This window comes from Galeopterus variegatus, unplaced genomic scaffold (assembly GCF_000696425.1).
Source record: "Galeopterus variegatus unplaced genomic scaffold, G_variegatus-3.0.2 Scaffold14, whole genome shotgun sequence".
Classification (NCBI taxonomy): domain Eukaryota; kingdom Metazoa; phylum Chordata; class Mammalia; order Dermoptera; family Cynocephalidae; genus Galeopterus; species Galeopterus variegatus.
The window spans coordinates 1,437,842-1,452,381 of NW_007726125.1; the positions used below are offsets into that span (position 1 = coordinate 1,437,842).

Here is a 14,540-nt window from a genome sequence, read left to right on the forward strand (position 1 = left end):
CCCCCCCCCCCCCCCGCCGCTCCTCATCTCCTTTTCTTTTTCTGGGATCTTGCACCATTAATTATCCTGTCTCTTATCTCTCGTTTCCCCATCTTAGCTCCTCTATTTGAGGTTTCCGCCTCAAATTGGGGAAAAATAAAAACAAAAACACCTCTCGCTTTCACTCTTACTACCCTTTGAGCTACAGGCCTACTTTTCCTCTCACTGCCAAAATTCTGGTAAGAATCATCACCTTTCACTGCCTTCACTGCTTGGATACCAACACACTGCTTACCCAAGTGCTCAACTCAGCTCAGTGCCTGGTGCACAGCAAGCCCCAGCTGAATGCTAGTTCCAGCCCTCTTGCAAACAGGCACCCCTTTCTTGGTTCTTCAAAAGGAATTTCTCCAGAGTTGGCAGTGGGTGCTCACTGCCGATCACCAACGCCTCCGTGTTCCCACACCCGGACCTTAATGCTCCAGACCCCATTTCCAGGGACTCCGAGTTCTTGGAAGGTCCTGCGGATCACCCTCCTGGCCTTCCGCGTGCCTCTCCGAGTTCTCACCCTGCATAGGCATAGCTTCGCCAGTAACCATAAGAGATCTCTCTCAGTCTACCCCTGCGAAGCACCGACTGCCAGTCCTCCAACTCCGTTGGCGGCGAGTCCCTTTTATTACTCCAGAGGCAACACGTCAGAGTGCCCTGTACCTCCAGGCCTGAGTGAGTGTCCTCATATCCAGCAATGACCAAACATTTAGGGCGCACCTGAGTGCCAGGCCCACACCACCCCTGCTTCCTTTCACTTAGCCTGTACTAGGCCCCACTACGTGCCGGGTCTAAGTTGAGAGGAGGCTCCTGAGGCGCTGGCCGACCGCTGAGACGGGACAGCCTCGTAGGCAGGTCGTGTCCCCCTAGCGGACGGCCCTTTAAAAATACCAAAGGTAGATACACCCATCAAAAAACTCTCTTTGACAACATCATTTTTACTCAGTGGCATTTCAAAATAACATGGCACAATGAAGTAAACTCCCTGTAAAACCTCCCAATAAACACTGAGTATGATTCCTTTCTTCAGCGATTATTGTCATGATGTAATCCTCACCCCTTTCTCCAGGGGTGGATTTTAATCTGGAGTCTTCCCAAGGAAAACATGAAGGGCATGCCTCACTCCTGAAATGGTTTGTTCTTCTACCGACATAAAGAATCTTTTGTGTGTTAAGCTTATTTACACAACGGGTAAAATAGTTAATTTAACCTCCCAGTACTCTGTGAAAGCATCAGTGCCTCCAGGAGTATACCCTCGGCTGCCCCTAGAAAGCTATCACTGTAAACCATCCTGTATTATAAATCCCAAATGAAGAGCCCCCAGTGACACTTTCTCATAGCAAAGCTGAAAGCAGATATATTCAAGGGTCCTCCCAGGAGAGTCTTAACAGAATTTTGCTTCTGAATAGTCAGATATTCTATCTCTATGTTGAAGTGCTCAACATATGGACATGCTTTACCCCTTCTCTTTTATAAACTCTCATTTCTCAAGTTGTCAAGCTAACTGAGTAGCTACACATGTTTATTTCAACTAACTGCTGGCAGAATACATTGATATGATTTCACCCATTCTATCACTTATTTTGCTTCTTCATATTCATCTGGTCTTAAAGGCACCACGAAAGCTGGTTCTCCCTAGAATTCTCTTTCAAATCCTCTGCTCTTTTCACTTCATGCCATGAGATGCAAACTCCAATATCTACATCTGCAAGCCAGACCAAACCAATAGGGATCCATTCCTAAAACTTCCCTGGGTAATATCATATATAGCCACGGCTTCTCGTGATGACTCCCAAATCTAAATTTCAGGCTCAGATCCTTCCTATGAATTCCAGCTCCATGTAACAATCTGTCTTCTGGGCATGAGACAGGCGGCCGCCCTCGGCGACAGCCCGCGGCCCCCCTGCCCGGGCACGGATAACGGTGCCACTTTCCCCTGCTGTGACGCCCTGTCAGCCTGACCGTCTCCGCCGCCCGAAGAGCTGGCGCCGTCATTGGGCAGACACTTCGGGGATCGACCCTCTTTGGCCGCCCCTCAGTCCCCCACTCCCCTCCCTACGCCCAAGTTTTGACCCTGGAGAAGGTTTCTCTCGGAGCACACAGGTATTTCTGCTCCAGACTTGGGGTCGTCAGGGGGTGACCAGGCCTGTTGATCAGGGTGGAAATTGTCTCTCTGCAGGGGCTCTTCCTGCCAACATGGGGCGTGGGGGGGGGGAGGCTCTGTGTGACCAGAGGGAGGACAGAGGAGTGTCTGCTGGACAGATGGCCTCCTGGCCTTGGATCAGCTTTTGTGAGGGGGAGGGGTCCTTAGGTATGCCCGTTCCTGAGAACCGCAGGATTACTGGAGCTGTTCAGAGATTTTTAACCATTTTTTGAGTAGGCCAAAGGTGGCATTAAAAGTCCTGGATTGGAATAAATCCACAGGCCCACCCAGGTAAGCAGGTTTGGCCTTCAGGACTAGCTTAGAATATGGCTGGCAATAGGAGGAGGACTTGGGGGGTAAGATGGTATTTGGTCTAGGGTTTGCCCACCTGCGTTCAGCCCTGTGTTCATGAAGCCTCTGTAGGGTGTTTCTGTTGGGTGTCCAGTGAAGCTGAGCACAGAGGATGTGGACAGACAGATGCTGGCCTGGTGGGTGCTTGGTGGCATTTCAGGGATCTGTTCCTCAACCTCACAGGTACCATTGCACAGTAAAAGAGAGGAGGAAGTGGGTGCTAGTGCGTGTATTTTGACCATTTTCCAATTTTTCCACTGGTTGTGGCTTGATTAATTCAGTAAATTTTTACTGAGCACTTATTATGTGCCCAGCACTGAGCTAGGTGTTGGGAGTACAGAGATAGACCAGAAGGACACCACGTTTTAAGTTTGTGGAGCTCTTAGCCTATGGGGAAAGTCCAGTAGTAAATCATGAAAATATATTCAACAGCAAATATTTGTCCACAAATATGTGCCAGGCATTGTTCTAGATGCAGTGAACAAAGCAAGCAAAAATAACTGCCTTTGTGGAGCTTTCATTCTAGTGGAGGGTGGGGGGGAAGACATAAATAAAATATATAATAAAAATATAGTCTGTTAAAAAGTGCTAACTGCTAAAGAGAAAAAGAAAACAGGGAAGGAGAGTCTGAGATATAAGGGGTGGGGGTTGGATTTACATGACGGTGGCCTGGGAAGGCTTCCTAAGAAGGTATCTTTCCAATAAAACTTTGAATGAAGTGGTCAACCAATAATTTCAAACTGTGGTCAGTACAGGAAAGAAAGATGAAGTGAAGGGTAAGAGATATTGACTTGAGTTGGGGGTTCAGGGAAGGCTTCCCTGAGCAAATGACATGTAGGCCGAGACCTGAAAGAGGGTTAAGAGTTAACCACGTGTGGGGCAACACAGAGCTTGGCAAGTTGAAGGACGTGAAAGAGGCCGGTGGGACTGGAAGGGGCAAGGGAGAGGGGAGGTGAGTCTGTGGAGAGATAGGCCCAGCCAGATCTCTGGGGCCTTGGGGGCAGAATGTCTTTCCTCCTTAGTTTAGATTGTATCTCCAGTGTAATTAGGAACATTTTAAGGGTTTAAGGGAGTGACATGATGACTTTTACATTTTAAAAGGTCTTTGGCCCCTGTGCAGGGAACGGACTTTGAGATAAGCAGGTAAGGCAATGCTTTCTGTGTTGAGTGGCCTAACTACCTGATCTGTTAGAAAGGCCTCAAGCAGTCTGGGGAGATCCCATCCGTCTGTGAGTCTGCTTTGCCCAGCTTTTAGGAAGGAAAGGGAAAATAAATTAGCATTTATGCAGTGCCTGCCAGGTGGGAGAACCAATTTTAAAGACTTTTGAATATATTATCATATTTAACTTAATTTTCTCTACACCCTAAGAGAAAGAGATTATCATACCCATTTTACAAGGATACAAGCCCAGAGGGAGTATATGACTTATCCAAAGTCACATTTGTAACATAGTCTGGATTCAAACCCAGGTACTGAAGTTTGTACCCACTGGCTCTGGAGCCAGACTACTGAAGTTTGCATTTTGCTTCTGCCACTTGCTTACTGAGTGATCTTGATCTTTAATCTCTCATGCCTCTGTTTCTTCATCTTAAATTCAAATAAAATTACCTATTTGATAGGATTGTTGTGCAGATCAAATTAAGCCATGTAAGCAGTTTAGCACTTAGTTCAAATGTTATTTGCTATAATTGTTTAAATTTTAAAAATATCCCTGCTGCTTCTCAGCCACATTGTGGCCATTTTGGATGAGATTAAATATATAGATAATTTAATTATTGAACTTTGTGTGATTATGTTTCCCTCCCTTTTTCTCTTAATAACTTAATGTTATGTTCCATGCGATCAGTCATTCAACATTGTCTCCCATTTCATGCCTGACACTGTGTTAGAACTTGTGGATACAAAGTGAGTTCCTTCCTGGAGCTCTGAGTATCCAGGGGAGGTCAGATATTTTAAAGGATGAGCTACTATGTACTTAAGTCCTCTAATGCAGCTCTGCATTAAAGTGGTTAAAATGCTGTTGGAAGCAGTAAGGACTAAATGCTTGGGGAAGTAGGGGAGGCTTCAGGGAGGAAGTGACTTTTGAACTGGGCTTTGGAGGAAACATAGGAGTTTTGCAGACAAATAAGGATATTCCAGGTAGAGAGAGCCATAAGTGTGAAATCATGGAGCCATAAGAGGCCCCATTGTCTGGGGCCAATAACGGAGTTGAGGTAGTGAAAAGCTGGTCAGGGAATTTGGATTTTATTCCGTAAGCCAGAGAGTACTACCAGAGAGTACTAGACACATCATATACAGACCTCGATGGGTGTTGTAGTTAAGAGAGTGGACACACATGTCTTTCTGGGGGTGGCTTTACTTCTGCGGGATCACTGTTTTGGTTCTCAGCTTCCTAGACCAGAAATTCAGTTTTGCAGAGCACTTGGTGTTGATTGGGTCCAGGGAGACTGACTCACTAACCAAACTTGGAAGAGATTGGTGAATAAACTTAGGCTATCAACTGACCATGAGAAATGAAACTGCCGAATGACAGATGTTACTGTCCTCCGGCCATTGCCCCCTCCCACCCTCCCTTTCTGGATAGAGCTGGGACATACTAACAAACTCTTGCTCCTCAATCCCTGTTTGTTTTTCTCAGGCTGCATGAAACGAACTGTTTCTGTTAGCATAATCTTTCCTCAAGCACTATTCAGTATAGTCAACAATGATTATTTATTGATGGAATGAATGATTCTGTATCGTTTGGGTGGGATCCTGTGTTTGTGAAACTTGAGAAAGAAAAGGAGTAACTTTTTTAGAAATATCAGGAAAAGGGGATTCCCCAAAATATGGTTAATGGAGAAGGTATGCAGATTCTAAGCGATGCGGGTTATTTGTGGCTAAGCAGTGGTTGTGGACAGATGCATTGGAAGTTGTTCTGGAAGCAGAGGTCTATGAACCCTTGGAGCAGGTAGAGGACTTTTTGGTGCACTTGAGGGAGAGACTAGTTTAGAATCTTCACCGTCCCTACACATTGGAGACAGAAAAGACAGTAATAATTTCTGCCCTCAACTCAGCCTGGTCATATTGAATTGGAATCTTCATGAGGTTTGAGCTTTGTCCTACACTTCTTTCTGCTCCTGCAAGACCGGAAAGAGTAGTGTACCTTCTAGAGCTTTGAATCTGTATTTTTCTACAGTGAAAAATAAAATTCAAATAGACTAACCTAGATTGTGAGTTACTTTTCTTTTAAAACTCTAAATATAATTACATAAGAAATACATATTCATGTAGAAAATTTAGGAAATGCAGATAGACATACAAAGGAAATAAAACTCACTGATAAATCTTACAACCTAGAGCTACTGTTAACATTTTAATATTTTGGTTTTTTTTTTTTTTGTCTTTTTCCATGTCCGGCAACGGGATTGCAACCCTCGGTGTTGCTCCCGCGCCTCGCTCAGCCAGTGAGCGGGAACCGGTCTGTATGTGGGATCCGAACCCTCGGGCCGGAGCTCCGCCGCACTTCCCAAGCGGCGCACTTATCCAGTGCGCCACCGGGCCGGCCCCAATATTTTGGTATTTATGTTAGACCTTTATCTCCATCCCTATCTTGATATGTAAGTTTGTTTTAATTTTTTCTTTTCTTACAAAAATAGGGACATCCTGTATAGGAGAAAGTTCTGAATGTCAACATTCGTGAGGTAGGGCAGTTGCATGTACCCAAAATCTGTATGTTTCCATTTGTGTGCATCTGGCCCTCCCCCTTCTCTAGGGATGTTTGATGTTATATCCATTAGCTAATTACTTTTGAGAAATGCTCAGAGGATCAGAGTGCTACTTCAGCCAACCATTTGCTTTTATTTGACATCAGGGAAGTATATGTATGTGTGTATTGAAATGACACATCTGATCCTTTTTATGGCTCAAAGAAAAGTTAATGAATACCTTTTGAGTTTGGTGTCACCACAGAGTCATTCCTCAAAGCTGTCAGCATTTATGGGCTGTCCTCTGCTCACTGTGTGACTTACTTTCTCTATTTCAGATTCTGAAGGTGTTGTATCAAGAGGTAATGGTGGCCCCCTTCCTTTCACTAACAAACTCCAGGAGATGAAAAGGATGATGATGTCTGTATGTGTGACTGATTGTGGAAAGACTGCCACAATGTGTCAAGTGAAGGAAAGGAGTATGTCTCCTGAACAGATTACCTCCTGGTTTCGAATCAGTATATGTGTGGGGTTGGGGGTCTGTGTGACTTTAACTTACGTCTGTTTTTGAGAGCTCCAGGATAATTGGTGCCCCTTCAGAGATTCTGAAACTTAAAAATTTTTTAAAATTTAGTTTTAATTTTTCATTTGTTTTAAAACGGAAACCTTTTTGATTAGTCCAGAGGTGGCATTATAGGTCTCCTGCAAAAAAAAAAAAAAAAAAAAAAAAAAAAAATCCACAGGGTTTTCCACAGAATCCAAGACCTACACCCAGGTTCAACTTAGAATAGACTTGCTTCCACTCTGTAGGACAGAATTTACCATAAGATTTACCTCTGAGTGGTGGGATTGGGTGGTTTTTACTTTATTCTTTATATTTTCTTCCTATCATTTGAATTCTATACAGGCTTGTATAGTATCTTTATAAAAACAAACTACTGGTAAATTTGTTTTCATTTTGGGGGCAAACATTAAATGCCCTAAAGCAAAAACTCAAACTGCCCAGAACTAGGTCCCTGTAGAACAGATATGATGTTGGAGTTGGCTGCGCTTCCTCACTTACTCTCAGGAGAAGATGCCTTTGTTAGATAGGCAGCCCTCCCTGACAGGTGATTTAGGCTAGCACCTCTGACTGAGATAGTCCCTGAGTTCAGAGAGCCAGGGCTGCACTCACCTGGGAGGAGTTGGTGAGCAGAGTGAGTATGACTTGGCTTCTAGCTTCATTTATTGGGTGTTTTCTTTAGGAATGCTTCTAAAGAAATCACTCTTTTTCTGGTGTGTCCCAGGGCCTTCCTTTGTGGTCCATTGGGCTCAGTCACCTGCACATTGGCATGGGGATGTTAGAGACCTTGGTGTTACAACCTGGAGGCCAAGAAACTGTAAAGAGAAAGGGTTCCCATGTGTAAGTTTCAAATGCATTCCTGGAATTTCCCTCCTTTTGGGGGCTCAGCCCATCTTGGGTGTGTGATGAGGGGCTGCTCCTTTCTCATATGCAGTCTTTGGATGTAGGAACATTTTACCCACACTGCCTTGGCAAGCTGGAGCTGAACGTGAGCCAGTAGAGTGGGCTCTGGCTCTACTTTTATTCCTCTGGTTTTCTGCAGTTTATAGCATTCTACTCCTTTCTGCCAATTCAGTTCCTGAAGTTGAAAGTGTTCGTTTAGCAAGCTGAAGGACAGAGTGAGACCGTAGGGAGAGGTTTTGAAAGTAGATGTCCATTGTAACTTCAGGCCATCTCATAGCTATTCCAGGGCCTGAAAACACATTTGAGGCTGAGCTTTGGCATTTTCAGAGGAGAAGGGAGCCCAGAGGTGGTCACTGAGCAGCTGTTCAGATTCTTCTGGGCTTGGCCCAGCTGGGGCAGTAGTCAGGGGAAGGACCTTTGCCTTGCTAGACTCTCCAAACCTGAACTGAACTCGCTGAGGTTGTTAAAACTGCTTCACTGTCTAATACTTCATTAAGGCTATAAATCTTCAGGCCCTTAAAAATATTAGATGTGTGATTAATACTACCGTTATTCTTAATTAGGATGTTTACTTGTACTTAAAATCCTGTGGAGCTTCTTTGCAACCAGCCTATCATTGATCAGTAATGTACGGTTGCTTGTGAAAAAGGCCTACCCTGGGCCCAACCCAGAGTTGGGTGTTCTGTGGAACGTGAAATAATCATATGATGTGAACTTTTGTCGTCAAGGAGTTCCCCCACTGAAAGCAATTAAGAGAACAATTTGCTTCCAGACCAGAAGTGTCTTAAGGGGGCTTTTCTTTCTGAGGCTGGTGGTTACTCTCACACAGGTCACCTCTGAGATGGCTGGGGTTACCTAGCACTCAAAATGGATTGAATGGCCATTTGGGAGGAGAGAGGTGGTTTCAAAGATGTAATCTCATCTTTCATTACCTAAGTGCCTATACTCTTTAGGAGAAAGTAGCTCCCTGTCCACAAAGTATGAACCCCAGTGTCTGTCATTCTACCACTATAGTTCCATTCCTCTGAATCTAAGACTTTTGCATTTCCATCTTAGAGTCCTCTTCTAAAATATTTACACCCCCTGGGAGAGGTCATACTCTTAGTAGTTCATCGCCAAGCAGTAGCTTTAATTACCAGGAATTAATTAAGTCAACTGAGAGAAAGACTGAGACCCAGGCAGGGACTTGGGGGCAAGAGCGTCTGAAGGGACACACTCCTGTATGGCAGGAGAGAAGTGAGGGCAGCAAAGGGAACTTTCATGCCTGTCAGTTGGTGCAGGTGAGTGTTGCTGAGCTGCCTCATTGCTGGCTCTGGGCCCACCCCGGCAGTCCTGCTGGCTGGGGCATGGGGTATAGCATGGGCTAGCATTGGTACAGGGGCTTTGAGACAGAGGTGGAACTTGAGCTGAGTCTAAGGGTTTGGGAGATTGTTTTTTCTCTCATTTGAAAAATAATATATGCTCAGTTTAGAAAATTTGGAAACATCCAGGAGGAAAGCAGATCTCTTTTAATTCTTCCTAATGATAGATTGTTGAGATATATAGGCAGAGGGGAGTGATCCTTTTAAAATGTAAGTTAGAGCACATCACTCCTCTATCCCAAGTCCTCCTGTAGTCTTCTGTCTCAGAATATAAGTCAGAGTCCTTGCAGTGGCCTTCTGTTATCCGCTTCACTCCCCCGTCTCCTACTACTGCTTCAGGGCCTGTTTGCTCCCTCCTCTACCTAAAACCTCTTTTCCCTCATATTCTAATGGCTTGCGCTCTCACTTGTTTCAGAATTGAGAATGGTTTGTTCACTCCAGTTTCTGAATTCAGATGAGGAACCCTAATTTAAAAGGCTATATGACTGTCTGACATATTATGAATCTGTTTGTGTCCATCTGTCTACTTCTAGTAGATTGTCAGCTTCATTTGGGCAGTAACTTAGTCTGTTTTGTTCACTGTGGGATCCTGCCATGTAGTAGGTGCCCAGTTAATATTATTGAATGTATGAATGGGCATGCATGCGTGTGTGTAGTATGTGTGTGTATTGTGAAGATGGGGTGGGAAAAGGCAGAGTAGCTAGCAGCTGGAGGGGAGAAAATGAGCGTGGACAGTGTGGAGGAGAGTGGAGATGCTCTTGGCAGGAGTGTAGGTTAGAGACATGGTCTCTAGCTGGTGTAGTTGAGGGGAGGCAGTGAGGCAGGTGAAGGAGCGGCTGCTGAAATATAACATCAGCAGATCTGGTCTAGGCCTAGATTAGGGAGGTTCTTGAAAGCCTGGCCTGAGCGTTGGACCTGATGTGGTAGGCTGTAGGAAACTATTTTAGGTTTTTTTTTTTTTAGTGGAGTGAGTGACCTGATGAAAATGGTGTTTGGGGAAGATTAGTCTTAGAGGGATGTGCGGGATGACCACGTAGGGAGAGCCCAGAGGTGGCAAGAAGAACGAGATAACAAGGACGGGGTATCAGGTGACATCAATGAGACTCAGTGACGGCAGGATACTCCCCAACTTCTGTGTGGCCTCCTTGACGAAGGTTCCTAGCACTTCTGACTTGGTAGAGTTTAAAGTATTGTCAGTGGTTTCAAATGAGTTTTGGAAGCAGATAGAATATAAGCAAGGGTCCTCCTCAGATTTTTGATGGTGTTTATCAGGTTGATGTGTCAGGTGGTTAGTAGGGAGTAACATCCTGCACTGGACCTGCATCTCAGAGACTGTAACCCCAGGGAAGAGCCTCCCTGTTCTTTCTGGTCTGCTGAAAACTGTTTACTGTCCGAGTATAGCTATCAGTGCTCTTGGGCTTTCTTCTGAACCTACACACATACCACGATGGTATCTGAGATCTGTTTGTTTGATCACCTTTCAACTTTATTGTCTCCATAGTTTTATCTGTTTCTCAGGACAAATTGTCTTTGACTCACAAACACATTTGGGTTGGATTAATTGACTGGAAATACTTATTTCTAGCTGGTTTCTGTTTCATTAGGCTTCTGGCATGTTTTAAAAAGGCTTTTGCCAAGATGAAATCAGTAGAGAAGTGATTTTGGTATAATCAGCTTCTTTATGATCTTTTGGTACGAGTCATGTTTTGAGATTGGTGTTTCTGGTGTATTTATTAATTTCTAGAGTAAATATTTGAGGATCTGGGCCGGCTCAGTGGCGCACTGGAGAGTGCGCCGCTTGGGAGTGTGGCGGTGCTCCCGCCGAGGGTTCGGATCCCATGTGGAGACTGGTTCCCGCTCACTGGCTGAGCGCGGTGTGGGCGCAACACTGAGGGTTGCGATCCCGTTACCGGTCAGTAAAAAAGACAAAAAGGAAATAAAAAAAAAAAAATATTTGAGGATCTGCTATTTGACAGGCACTAATTTAGTCACTGGGAATATAGCAGGGACCAAAATAAACAAAAATCTTACTTCATAGAGTTCATATTCTAGTGTGTGGGGGTTTACAGACAATAAGGGAGTAAAATATAAATTAGATAGGTGGTGGAAAGTATTATGGAGAAAAATAAAGAAGGGATGGTAGAGAGGGGAGTTAGGTAGGGAGGCAGATTTTCTATTTTAAATAGAGAAGTCAGAGAAATCCCGTTGGTTAAAAGACATTTGAGCAGAGGTCTGAAGGAAGTGAGAGAATGAGTCATGCAGATGTCTGGGGGAAAGCAATCAGGATGGACAGAAGAGCAAGTACAAAGGTCCTTGAAGTCAGAGAATGCTTGAGGTGTTCAGAACAGCAAGGAAGTCAGTGTAGTCAGTGAGAGAGGAGGCCGGGGATGGTGGCCCCACCCCTAGAGATTCTGAGTTAATAATCTGAGCTGGGGTCAGGCATTTGGATTGTTCCCCAGGTGTTTCTAATGTGCACCCAGGGCTGAGGATCACTGGTCTAAGGGTTAAATAAGCCTTATCCCTGGTATTTGATAGAGAGATTTGAATGGGTAACTGAGTAGGAGACTTCCAGCCCCTCTGATGGCAGGGCCCTGTGACCTTGCCAAGAATAGCAGGACTCTTCCACAGTAATAAAAACTCTTGAAAAGTTTATGTACCTTTTCTCATTTGATTATCTCACTTCTCTGGGCCTTAGTTTCTTTGCTTGTAGAGTGGGTGGCTTATATTTAATGGTTTCCTAGAGTCTCTTTGGCTCTGACAGTCCCTAATCTTTCTAGTGTTGGAAGACCTCTAATCTAGAACAGTGCTCTAGAACAATTTTATTTATTTACTTACTTACTTATTTATTAATTTTTAAAAAGATGACCAGTAAGGGGATCCTAACCCTTGGCTTGGTGTTGTCAGCAGCACACTCTCCCAAATGAGCTAACCGGCCATCCCTATAAGGGATCTGAACCCGTGGCCTTGGTGTTATCAGCACCACACTCTCCCAAGTGAGCCACAGGCTGGCCCTACTTATTTATTTTTTAAAGTCACAGCACATGCCCAGGGTAAGATACAGGCTTTTTTAAAAAATTGTTATTTTAAAAATTATTTATTTGTTTTATTATTTTGGGGGCGCCCGGCCAGTACAGGAACCCCAAATCCTTGACTTTGGTATTATATGGTGGCCCTCTAGTCAAATGAGCTAACTGGCCCTTATTATTTTTGGCTGCTGGCTGGTAGGGGGATCTGAACCCTCACCCTTAGAGTATTTTAAATCTTGGTCTTATAACACCCTAAGGTGCAACATAATTATGGCAAGGGCTATAGTGAATGTCTTAATACCAAAGTGAAGGAAAATTTGTGCCATATTCAGTAGCACCTTGTGATGATGAGGATTTGGGGGAATCTGAAAAGTGAATGCTGACCTCCCAGTTCGGACTTCAGAGTGTAAGGGCCGCTTGGTCCTTGGAGGCAGGCGGGAGTGCTAGTCTTGGCTCACTCACTGATTAGGTTCCTTGTAAAGTGGGAATAGTGTGTTATAAACTGTAAAGCTCCTATATATTCAAGCGTGAACTGGTGATCAGGGTGACCTGTAGAGGCAGCCAGCCTGTGTCAGTGAAGCCTGACTGCATTACTGCGTATGAGAGACTGTCTGAATTACCAAACAGAATCCAATGGCTGGAGGAACCAAGGTTAACTTAGGAGTAAATAACCAGGTACACTCATTGGAACAACTGAGAACTTATTTACTATTGGATGACAGACCTAAGACACCCCCTTCAGTCTCTTTTGTCCTCACTTGGACAGCACAGTGTCTGTTAGTGTATGCTTTGAAGTGTGAAGGTCCAAATAAGAAAAGGAAAAATTGAAGAAAAAAAAAGGTTTCCCTATTTCTCTTCTGTAGAATTGGAATACTTGGTTTTCCTTCCTTTTCCTTCTAAATTTTTCCATTAATACTGTCGTATCTCTACTTAGCATCCAAATTAAATGCTGGTCTGTCAAAATTAAGACAAAAATGAAGTCAAGTGAGGGAATGCAGGATTAGAGTGAGAATGGGCAGAATTAGAAATTCAGGAGATGAGACCTTTTATTCTGTCATGTATCTGATGGACTGTTAACCGTTTTTTAATACCGACCAATTGAGTTTGAGTCTTGGGGGGTGGTGGCCAAGCGTTAGTAGTTTCCAAAGTTCCAGAGATGATTTTCATGTCCAGCTACAGTTAAGGACTATCTAGATTTTAAAAATGGGTTCTGCCAGCTTTTCCCATTTCTTCTCTCATTCTCCTCACCTACTCAGTGCTTGTCCCTCTCCCACCTGTGATTTCTCCCAGCTTACCTGTCCCCACTCTCTGACTCTGCTTCCTCAGCCTCAGGTGCACATGCTGAGCACTGGAGGAGCAGCTGTGTGGAGGGTAAACCAGGCATCTCTTCCCTTGTCTCTCTGTCCTCTGTGCATGCTTCCAGTCAACAATATGCTGGGGCACTCTGAAAACTTGAGGGAAGGCTTGCTGGCCACTGAGATTGGTGGCATAATACTTAACAAACACATGTATTTGCTATGTGAAAGGCAGTGGTCAGAGCTTTAGAAGTATTTTTTCCCCATTTTATATATGGGGAAACAGAGATAGAGAATCTTGCCCAAGGTCACACAGCTAGTAAGTAATAGAGCTGGGGTTTGAACCCAGGTAGAGTCTGTGCTCTGAACCACCTGGTTATGATAAGGGGAACAGGTCTGGGGCTGGGAAAAGTTTTATCTTTGACTACATTTGGGACCTGCTTTGAATTTATGTTTGGAGATTTTTCTCTGGGTCTTGCTTACACTTGGATTATTATCATTAGTTTTAAAACTATCTTTGTTTTAACATTTACCTTTACACCCATTTAAAAAACATTTTGTTTTTCTTCTTTCCTTAGGTGGAGTTTGGACACTAGACCATGTGCCTAGGTAGAAGTTTTTCTTTTCTCCGCAGCTCTACTCCCCCAGCAACGCTCACCATACCCTTGTCTTGAGAACCTCACTAAGGTATGATGTCCAGGCTGACCTGAGCTGGCCTTGAAGAGCAGAGAGTTTGGACACATTTTTTTCTGATTCTTGTTTTTTTTTTGTTTTTTTGGTGCTAAAATATATATAACAAAATTCCCTGTTTTTAAGTGTACAGTTAAGTGGCATTAAGTACATTTACAATTGTGCAGTCATCACCACTATTCATCCCCAGAACCTTACAACCCTAGACTGAAACTTTGTACCCTTCAAGAACAACTTCCTGTCTTCCTCCCCTCCACCTCTGGCAACCACCAGTCTATTTTTTGTCTCTATGAATTTGACTCTTCTAGGGACCTCATGTAAGTGGAATCACACAATATTTGCCCTTTTGTGACTGGCTTATTTCACTTAGCATAATGTCTTCAAGGTTTATCTATGTTGTAGCATGTGTCAGAATTTTCTTCCTTTTTCTCCAGTTTTTTTTTTTTTTTTTTTTTTTTTAAAAACGCCCCGAAAGGGGATCTTAACCCTTTACTTTGG

General features: G+C 44.0%; 1 protein-coding gene across 4 annotated transcripts in view; it reads left to right on the top strand.

Moving 5' to 3' along the window:
• Window positions 1-2,106: 2,106 nt before the first annotated feature.
• Window positions 2,107-14,540, top strand: part of ZNF592 (zinc finger protein 592) — a 44,833-nt gene continuing 32,399 nt past the window's right edge. For 3 of the 4 annotated variants that reach the window (XM_008565774.1, XM_008565755.1, XM_008565784.1), the window contains exons 1-4: window positions 3,544-3,661; window positions 6,158-6,202; window positions 6,544-6,567; window positions 13,931-14,039. The gene's annotated coding sequence lies outside the window, so the exon portion shown is untranslated. Of the gene's footprint in view, window positions 2,128-3,543; window positions 3,662-6,157; window positions 6,203-6,543; window positions 6,568-13,930; window positions 14,040-14,540 lie in introns of those variants that run through there. The other variant, XM_008565765.1, reaches the window with a different exon arrangement.